This window comes from Triticum aestivum, chromosome 7A (assembly GCF_018294505.1).
Source record: "Triticum aestivum cultivar Chinese Spring chromosome 7A, IWGSC CS RefSeq v2.1, whole genome shotgun sequence".
NCBI lineage: Eukaryota > Viridiplantae > Streptophyta > Magnoliopsida > Poales > Poaceae > Triticum > Triticum aestivum.
The window spans coordinates 16,536,131-16,545,471 of NC_057812.1; the positions used below are offsets into that span (position 1 = coordinate 16,536,131).

General features: G+C 45.2%; 1 non-coding gene across 1 annotated transcript; it reads left to right on the forward strand.

Annotated features, from left to right (window-relative positions):
- Positions 1 to 1,641: 1,641 nt before the first annotated feature.
- TRNAD-GUC (transfer RNA aspartic acid (anticodon GUC)) lies at positions 1,642 to 1,713 on the forward strand. Its single transcript has one exon. It is a non-coding gene; the product is annotated as a tRNA-Asp (tRNA).
- The last annotated feature ends 7,628 nt before the right edge of the window (positions 1,714 to 9,341 follow it).

A 9,341-nucleotide genomic window follows, 5' to 3' on the forward strand; every position in this document is an offset into this window, starting at 1 on the left:
GAATGACGGTTGTGACCTCCATAACAATGCAACACTCGTCACCCGACTTCTCCTCTTTCTCCTATGTGTCTTCCTTGCCGATGATAGCAAAGTGGACGACCCCAACGACGGTGATATCCGCTCGATGCCAAGGACATGCGCCGCATGCGAGGGAATATATGTGATCCGACATCCACAACACAATCCGTAAGGACGAGTTTTCTTCCCAACGAAACCTTCTCTCCTAGCCAAAGATGACATCCCTCCTCGATCTTCTCGTCGGCATCCGCAGAAGCAACTATCCTAATGGTCTATCGGGATTGAGGACACCGGAGCGCCATTCAGATATGCCACCAAGAAAGGCGATGGAGAAGCTCGTTGACCATTGCACATGCAGGGAAGGGGGCAACCCAGTTTAGTAAATTGTAATAACGAGTTGTAGTGTGCATCACAATTATTGCATAAACATCCTTTGATTAATTATAAAAAGAGGATAATTCAAAACCTCATATAAAATGCTATAAAACACACTCAAATAATCAATGCACTGGTATAATCCCGCTAAAAAAATACTAAAATATTTACCATAGTTTCCTTAGGGGGCAGTCCTCTCATTTAACTAGGCAGGCAAACCCAAGAAGCAAACACTCATGAGAGACATAAGCATTTTCTAGTGAAAAGAAATAGTGTTGCCAACTAAAGAAAAAAGAAGCATGCATATACTCCCTCCGTTCCTAAATATTTGTTTTTTTAGAGATTCTAAATGGACTACCACATACAGATGTATATGGACATATTTTAGAGTGTAGATTCACTCATTTTGCTTTGTATGTAGTCATTTGTTGAAATCTCTAGAAAGACAAATACTCCTTCCGTCCCAAAATTCTTGTCTTAGATACATCCGTAATATAAGAATTTTGGGACGGAGGGAGTATTTAGGAACGGAGGGAGTAGAACACATGGGCAATGATGTACATCTGATCTTTTCAAAGGTATATGGAGGGACACAAATATCAACATAGAATATGGAATGAGTGGATCAAAGTTGACTGGGAGTAGAATCAATATGCGCAACATCGCATCTTTGAAAGGTTCCAAATACTCGCAGGCGTCATTAGTAACAAGTGCATTTGAATTATCACATGGAAACAACAAAATATATCCAACAATTCGTTTTCTGGCAGTATAACAGTGTTGGATTCATTGAGAAATACTGAATCATGTTCATCTAGAGCGTTCTCGTCCTCCTGCGACATGGTGACATCTAGGTTTTGCAGGACAAAGCAGGACGCCGAGCTAGTACTTAACCCCAGGAACATGAGACCATGCCGTGAAACTCGAATATTGTCCTCCGAAGGCTGCAACAGTCAGCTTGAGCCTTGAGGCCACACCGAGGAATGTTCTTCTTTCTAGGGCCGAAGATCCTCGCTCTGCTTGTTTCCGGAACCATTGCTTCTCCATGTTTGATCAAAATTATGTGAGTGTCGCCTCTTCCTGAGCACTGTCCCTCTCGCTCATTGCGCCCAAGATAGACGATTTACCCCGGAACATGCAACCACCGTGATGTGGAGCACGCACAAAAACTGAACCACAGAAATGGACAACGTTTTATGGGTAGTCAGCGCATCTAAGTAAGCTAAGTTGAGACGTGTTAGCATCGGAGTCGTTGTAGTATAGTGGTAAGTATTCCCGCCTGTCACGCGGGTGACCCGGGTTCGATCCCCGGCAACGGCGAATTTTTTGTTTCGCGGCCCATGACAGGCCAGGCCGATTCTTTTCGGCCTGCTGAGAGCTCGCCTGGCCCGTCCGGGCCTATTTATCGTATGCACCCTCGAAAAGTATCCCGTTCGCTCTAGAGCCCTGCCAAAACATTTTCTGTCATGCTACAAATTTGTTGTTGCAATGGCAAAGCATGCGCGTGCATAAGGACTACTCCCTCCGTTCGGTGAAGAGTGTACATTTGGTTTTAGAATTTGTCAACAAAAAAGTGTACGTCTATCTTCCTAACACACTTTAAAGTAGAAAAAATAATTTTCTTTTATCACATGGCAATCAAGACCAATAGCATTCTACATATGGTCTCCTTAATTTCTACATGCATTTAGTTTATTGGGGGTTGGGTAATTAAAAAGAAGAGAGATGGTAGCTTGCATCTTCCCAATGTATTTTTACTCGCCTCCATAAGTTGCCCTAAAATTTATATATGTACGCTTTTCGCCGGACGGAGAGAGTACTACTACATTCTAGACATTGTCTAAAATGGTTATAATGAATACCATCGATTTTGATAAAAGAAACACTAGTTTTTAGTTCGTGTGTGTTACCCCTGGTTTGTTGGTTTTGCAGCTATATTGCTAGCTCAAATTTAAATGAACCAGTGTTATATTTGTAGATCAAATGAGTTAGTATTGTATGTTATGCGTTTATGTCGGTCTTTTTCTCCGATTTAACCGGAAGAAATTCTTAGATTTTCGAATTTGGCTCAGTCGATTTCGTTGGGAAGGAAGAAGGAAGCGCGGGGCAGGGCAAAATGCCGTCAAGGCCTCAGCTAGGAACAAATGTAGGCGGAGGCGAGTTCAAAGGTTAACGGTTCGGGGTGCAGACTTGCAGAGAAATTTTAGTGGTTCGCCGGTTTAGAGGGATGGCCATGATGGCTGGCGCCAACATGATGATGAGGAGTGGGGTGGCGGAGGCAAGCAATTTGGCCGGTGGTCATGGACGGTTTGGCAAAGAAGATGAATAGGGGAGGACAGTAGGTGGAAGATGACCATCTGGTCGTTGGCTGGACGGTTCAGAAAAATCAACCAACCCAATCTTTTTTTTATCGGCCAACCTTTGGTCATCCTTTTTTTTTTCTCATGAGTAACTGTGTCAAGGTGATTCTTAAACCCCAATCAAGGTTGGAATATGTTTTTGTTTGTTTTATTCTCTTAATTGCATAAGTAGAATAGAAATAGAATTTAAGCTAGACTCGTCTTCACTAGAATCATAATCCTAATCTATGCTCATGCATATTGTTAATGTACTACATTCTCCTATCTGTCTGATCAAAATTATGTGAGTGCCGCATCTTCCTGAGCACTGTCCCTCTCGCTTATTGGGGCCAATAGAGACGATTTACTCCGGAACATGCAACCACCATTATGTGGAGCACGCATGAAAAGAGATCTAGAGGAATGGAGAACGCTACGTCTAAGTAAGCTAAGTTGAGTAGCATTAGCATGTACTCCCCTTGTTTCTAAATATTTGTTTTTTTAGATATTTTAAATGGACTGTCATATACAGATGTATATGGACATATTTTAAAGTGTTGACATGGTGTTTTCCACCCAACCCTGCACCTTGCTCCATAAACGATCTTTGAGGTATTTAAAGGCCCCATTCTTCGAACTCCCAATATCTTATGGCATCCCTAGATACTTCTCATTTAAAGTTTCATTGGGTATATTGAGTAAATCCTTTATTTCAGTTCTGGTAGCCTCCGGCACCCCCTTGCTAAAAAATATTGAAGATTTTGCAAAGTTCACTCACTGACCTGATGCTTGACAATATGTATTCAGTACTAGGTTCACCTCATTAGCTCCTGCACTATTTGCCTTGCAGAACAGCAGGTTGTCATCAGCGAATAACAGATGGCTAATTGGTGGCGCCGTAGGAGCCACTTGTACACCACCCAGATTGGATGACTCACTCTTTGATTTTAACAGGCACGACAGGCCCTCTGCTGCTAGCAAGAACAAGTACGCAGATATTGGGTCCCCTTGTCTGATTCCTCTTGAAGGTTGGAATTCCTCCAGTCTCTTCCCATTAAACATGACAGAAAACTGTACAGTAGTGACCAGTCCCATAACTATGTCCACCCATCTCTCAGTGAACCCCAGCTTTACCATGATTGCTCTCAAATATGGCCACTCCACCCTATCATAGGCCTTCATCATGTCTAGCTTCAGGGCAAAAGACTGGTGTTTTTTGGCTTTATTTCTCTTCATAAAATGTAGGCACTCGTAAGCAGTGATGATGTTATCAGTGATTAGTCTGCCAAGGACAAAAGCAGACTGTTCCTCAGAAATAATGTTAGGTAGTACCACCTTAAGGCGATTGGAGATAACTTTGGAAGCAATTTTGTAGAAAACATTACACAAACTAATGGGACGAAACTGGTTCAGTAGGGTTGGATTTTTGACCTTGGGAATCAACACCAATACAGTCTCATTGATGCATGTTGCCGATTCTGTGCCCTCAACAATTTTAAGCACGACTTTGGTGATCTCGTCTCCCCATGTCTCCCGGTGCTGCTGAAAGAAGTGAGCAGGAAAGCCGTCTGGTCCTGGTGCCTTAGTAGGAAACATTTGAAAAAGAGTCGTCTTAACTTCTTCTGCACTGTACGGAGCATTCCACAGCGCATTCATCGCTTGCGTCACTAGTAGAAAACATGGCTTTGGTCACGGGGCAATATTCACATTAGTCCCGGTTCAGTCATGAACCGGGACTAATGTGAGCATTGGTCCCGGTTCGTGCGGCTAAGGCATTAGTCCCGGTTCACTTGAGCCCTTTTAGTCCCGGTTTGAGACACGAAATGAGACTAAAGGGTGCGATGCCCTTTAGTTCCGGTTTGTGTCTCAGACTGGGACTAAAGGTCCCATTTTCAAACTCTACCCCCCTGGATCGCCTTTCTTGTTTTGAAAAAACCAAAAGAAAATGATAAAAACTTCAAAAAATAAAATCCTTCGAGAGGTAGTTATATTACTACATCTACTAGTTAGGAAAATTTAAAAACTGAAATTTGGACATGTTTTGCAAAAAATGTAGGGAAAATGTAAAACGGCTATAACTTTTGCATACGATGTCGAAAAAAAACGTATAATATATCAAAATGTTCAGAACAAAAATCCGCTTCCGATTTTGACCGCCTACGGCCTGTTTGCAAATTTTTAGAATCCTCAAATTCTAAAAGGAAAAAAGTTATGCTCAAATTTCAGTTTTTTTTGTATTTTCGTTAAATCTGGTCAAAGTATGGTCAAACTACTTATTCAAGAAATATTAGTGTTATTAAATAATTATTCAAGAATATTAGTGTTACTAAATAATTATTTTGGTTTTTCTGAATTTTTGTCAAATCTGGTCAAATTGTGGTGTAACAATGGTCAAACTATGGTCAAACTATTTATTTAAGAAATATTAGTGTTACTAAATAATTGTTTCGTTTTTTTTTGAATTTTGGTCAAATCTGGTCAAACTTTGGTAAAACTATTGTCAAACTATTTATTCAAGAAATATTAGTGTTACTAAATAATTATTGGTTTGTACAATAATAGTTTCAAACTCAAACAGTGAAATGTGTGACTTCATGCTCAAGCTAAACTCTGAAGGGCTAATAGGATTGGCATCTTACTATTATCAGGAAAACAACAAGTGCAGACTTGGAAACGAAGGAGAATAGAACCCGAAAGTTAAGTGTGCTCGGGCTGGAGTAGTGAGAGGGATGGGTGACCGGACGGGAAGTTAGATGATTCGGAATGATGAGGGGTGATTAGAGATTAGAGGTTAAATTGAGCAATGATGAGGGGTGGGTGATTAGAGATTAAATTATAAAATAATTCGGAAATTTGAAAATCGAGAAAAAAATTCAATTTTTTTTTAAAAAAAATTACCTTTAGTCCCGGTTGATGTTACCAACCGAGACTAAAGGTGGAGCTGGTGGAGCTCTAGCCAGCGGCCACGTGGGTTCCTGATTGAACCGGGACTAAAGGGTCAGGGCATTAGTAACGATCCTTTAGTCCCTGTTCACAAAACCGGGACAAAAGGCCCTTCCCAACCGGGACTAATGACCCTTTTTCTACTAGTGCGTTACCTTGCATGGTACTGTTTCGAGGACCCGTTCCATGTCACCACCCCTTCTGTCGTGTACAAATCTTTGTAGAAAGCAGTTGTCATATTTTCCATCTCCACCACGTTTTCAGTAACCTGACCGTCAGCAAGCTGCAGCGATTTGATCTGGTTTTTGTGTCGCCTCCTGCTCGCTCTCATGTGGAAGAAATAGGTGTTTTTGTCGCCATGCATGAGCCAGTCAACCCTGGCTCGTTGCCTCCGCAAGATCTCCTCACGGTGAAAAAGTTCAATCAAGCGGTCACATATTTTTGTCTCCTGCCGTGAGGGGCCGGAGCTTCCTGGGAGTTCGTGCATCACCTGTATCCTTTTTTAATTCAGCTATCTCTCTATGAACGCTGCCAAAATGTTGCCGATCCCAGGTAGCTAGGTCACCCGACAGCGCTTGTAGCTTTGTCTTCACCTGCACCACCGAATCCCCCTGCACCTGGTTCCAACCCGCATGCACCACTGTTTCCAGCATCGGGTTGCGCTCCCAGCATACTTCGTATTTAAACGGTCGTGGCCCCCTTCTGCATGCATGCATTGCTTGGAGCCTAAGCATCATAGGTACGTGGTCAGATGTAGCAGCAGTAAGGTGCTCCAGAGAAGCATCTGGGAAGGCCAGAACCCAAGCGGGATTAGCCACGCCCTTGTCCAACCGCACCCTTGTGTACGTTACCTTTTTCTACTAGTGCGTTACCTTGCATGGTACTGTTTCGAGGACCTGTACCATGTCACCACCCCTTCTGTCGTGTACAAATCTTTGTAGAAAGCAGTCATCATATTTTCCATCTCCACCACGTTTTCAGTAACCTGACCGTCAGCAAGCTGCAGCGATTTGATCTGGTTTTTGTGTCGCCTCCTGCTCGCTCTCATGTGGAAGAAATAGGTGTTTTTGTCGCCATGCATGAGCCAGTCAACCCTGGCTCGTTGCCTCCACAAGATCTCCTCACGGTGAAAAATTTCAATCAAGCGGTCACATATTTTTGTCTCCTGCCGTGAGGGGCCGGATCTTCCTGGGAGTTTGTGCATCACCTGTAGTTCCTTTTTTAATTCAGCTATCTCTCTACGAACGCTGCCAAAATGTTGTCGATCCCAGGTAGCCAGGTCACCCGACTGCGCTTGTAGCTTTGTCTTCACCTGCTCCACCGAATCCCCCTGCACCTAGTTCCAACCCGCATGCACCACTGTTTCCAGCATCGGGTCGCGCTCCCAGCATACTTCGTATTTAAACGGTCGTGGCCCCCTTCTGCATGCATGCATTGCTTGGAGCCTAAGCATCATAGGTACGTGGTCAGATGTAGCAGCAGTAAGGTGTTCCAGAGAAGCATCTGGGAAGGCCAGAACCCAAGCGGGATTAGCCACGCCCCTGTCCAACCGCACCCTTGTGTATGTGCCGCCCACCACCTTCTTCTCAAAGGTCCAGCTCTGTCCCTTATAACCAATGTCAGATAAACCGCACGTGTCAATAGCGTCTCGGAATACGTGCATCTGTTCTTGGCTTCGCTGGCCAATTCCATCGTGCTCATGGGCATGAAGTACTTCGTTAAAGTCCCCAATGACTATCCATGGATCGTTGCTCATTCCTGCAATTCCACGCAACATGTCCCAAGTTTTGTACCGCTCGCTTGTTTGGGCCTCACCATACACAAAGGTGATTTTGGTTTTGATATCTACCATCTGTTCAACCAAAACGTCTATGTGATACTCAGAATAACTGATAACCTCGAGCTTTATTTCCTCATTCCAAAAAATGCCTAGTCCACCACTCCTGCCGGAGCTGTTTACAACAAAGCTTTTATTATAACCTAGAGTTCCTACCAGATTCTCAACTCGTGAGCCCTCTAACTGAGTTTCAAGGATGCATACAATAGAGGGGGCAAGTTGCTTCGAAAGATCTCGAAGCTCTCGAACTGTCCCGGGTCTGCCAGCCCCACGACAGTTCCAAACTAGGCACCTCATTGCGCCAGGCGCGACCCGTTGATAGGGCCCGCCGATTGCGCGCTGTTTTGGGTGTTTGAGGGTTTGTTCTTCACTTGGTTCTTCTTCAACTGAGGTGGGTTGGTCTTCGTTCTTTTGGTTTCTTGCTTCGACGAAGGGCTCTGTGGAACAGTTTCTGTGGCAAGTGTTTGAGGTTCCATCGAAGATGATGGGTTGGCTCCTGGAGCAGTAAGCAAGAGCGCATTTGCAAGGGCACCTCTGTTGCGATTCACTTCTCCTTCTTCCATCTCTGTATCCGGATCAGTAGCAGGGTCATATTTATCTGGATGTGTTTGACCGAAACCACGCCCTCCGTGTCCTGCACGGCCATTGCCTCGCCCTCGTCCACCTTCCGAGCCTCTTGCCTCTCCTGGTTCGCGACCTGGTCCCCTGAACCAATCTGCTTTCAGGTTTTTGAACACTAGCGCTGATGGGGGGTGAACCCCATCGCCGCATTCTTTGAACGGATGGCCTAGCAATCCACATATAGCACACCAATCTAGGAGCCTTTCATATTTCACTCTGTAAATCTCTCTCTTCTTCCTGATCACCAGCGAGACAGCGTTCTTGAGCGGCTTTGTGACGTCCACCTTCACCCGAACCCTAAAAAAGTTACCCTCAAAGTCCTGGGATTTGGGCTCAGCAAATATGAAATCACCCACCGTAGCAGCTAGCGATTTAATCAGGTGGAAGAACAATTCAGGGAGATCATGAATCGGAATCCACATCTCAATTTTATCAAGAACAATGGACGATAGCCTAGTGAAACCATCATAGGGCTCGATCACGACCGCTTTCCCTTTGAAGGTCCAAGGGCCATCGCCCATGACTCTCTCCCAATCTCCCGGGCAGGAGAATTGCAAGGTATAGAGGTTTTCTTCTAGCGGACGGAACTTGACCTCTTGCGCTAGATCCCATGCCACCCGCATGTTGTGAAAGAACCAGTACTGGCTGTACGGCTTGTCCGTGTGAACCCGCGCGATCGCCATCCAACGCGCTACTTCCTCTGGAATATCACCGTCCTGAACCATGATGTCCTCCAGATCATCTTCTTTCAGGCCTAGTTCCTTCATCATAGCCTCCATCTCGCTCATCGCTGCGGCCGAAGCCGACGTTGAGCCTTCCATCAGATCTCTTGCCCGAGAAGACGGTTTCCGCGGGCGGGAGGACCCAAGCCAGGTCACCCAGCACTCACGCACGCCAGCAAGCCTAAGCCGCTGGCGATCGGTGGTCTGAGAGACGCAGGGGATCGCGATCTCCACGTCAATGCCTAGGCGCCGCCGGGAGGAGAGAAAAACCCTAACTAGAGGGGAATATTTTCAGGTCTGTGTTCAAAATAGTTGTTTTTAAGCGATGAGAAGGTGTACCATGGGCCATGGCTAGACTAGGCCTGGCCGGCGTTATAACCGGGAGAAGGAAATATCCAGGTGAAAAGAGAAAAAACGGAGCCCGCTAGGGTTTCCCTCCGCCGCCGCCGCCCTCCCCCGCTCCCGCCGCCGCCGCCCTCCCCCGCT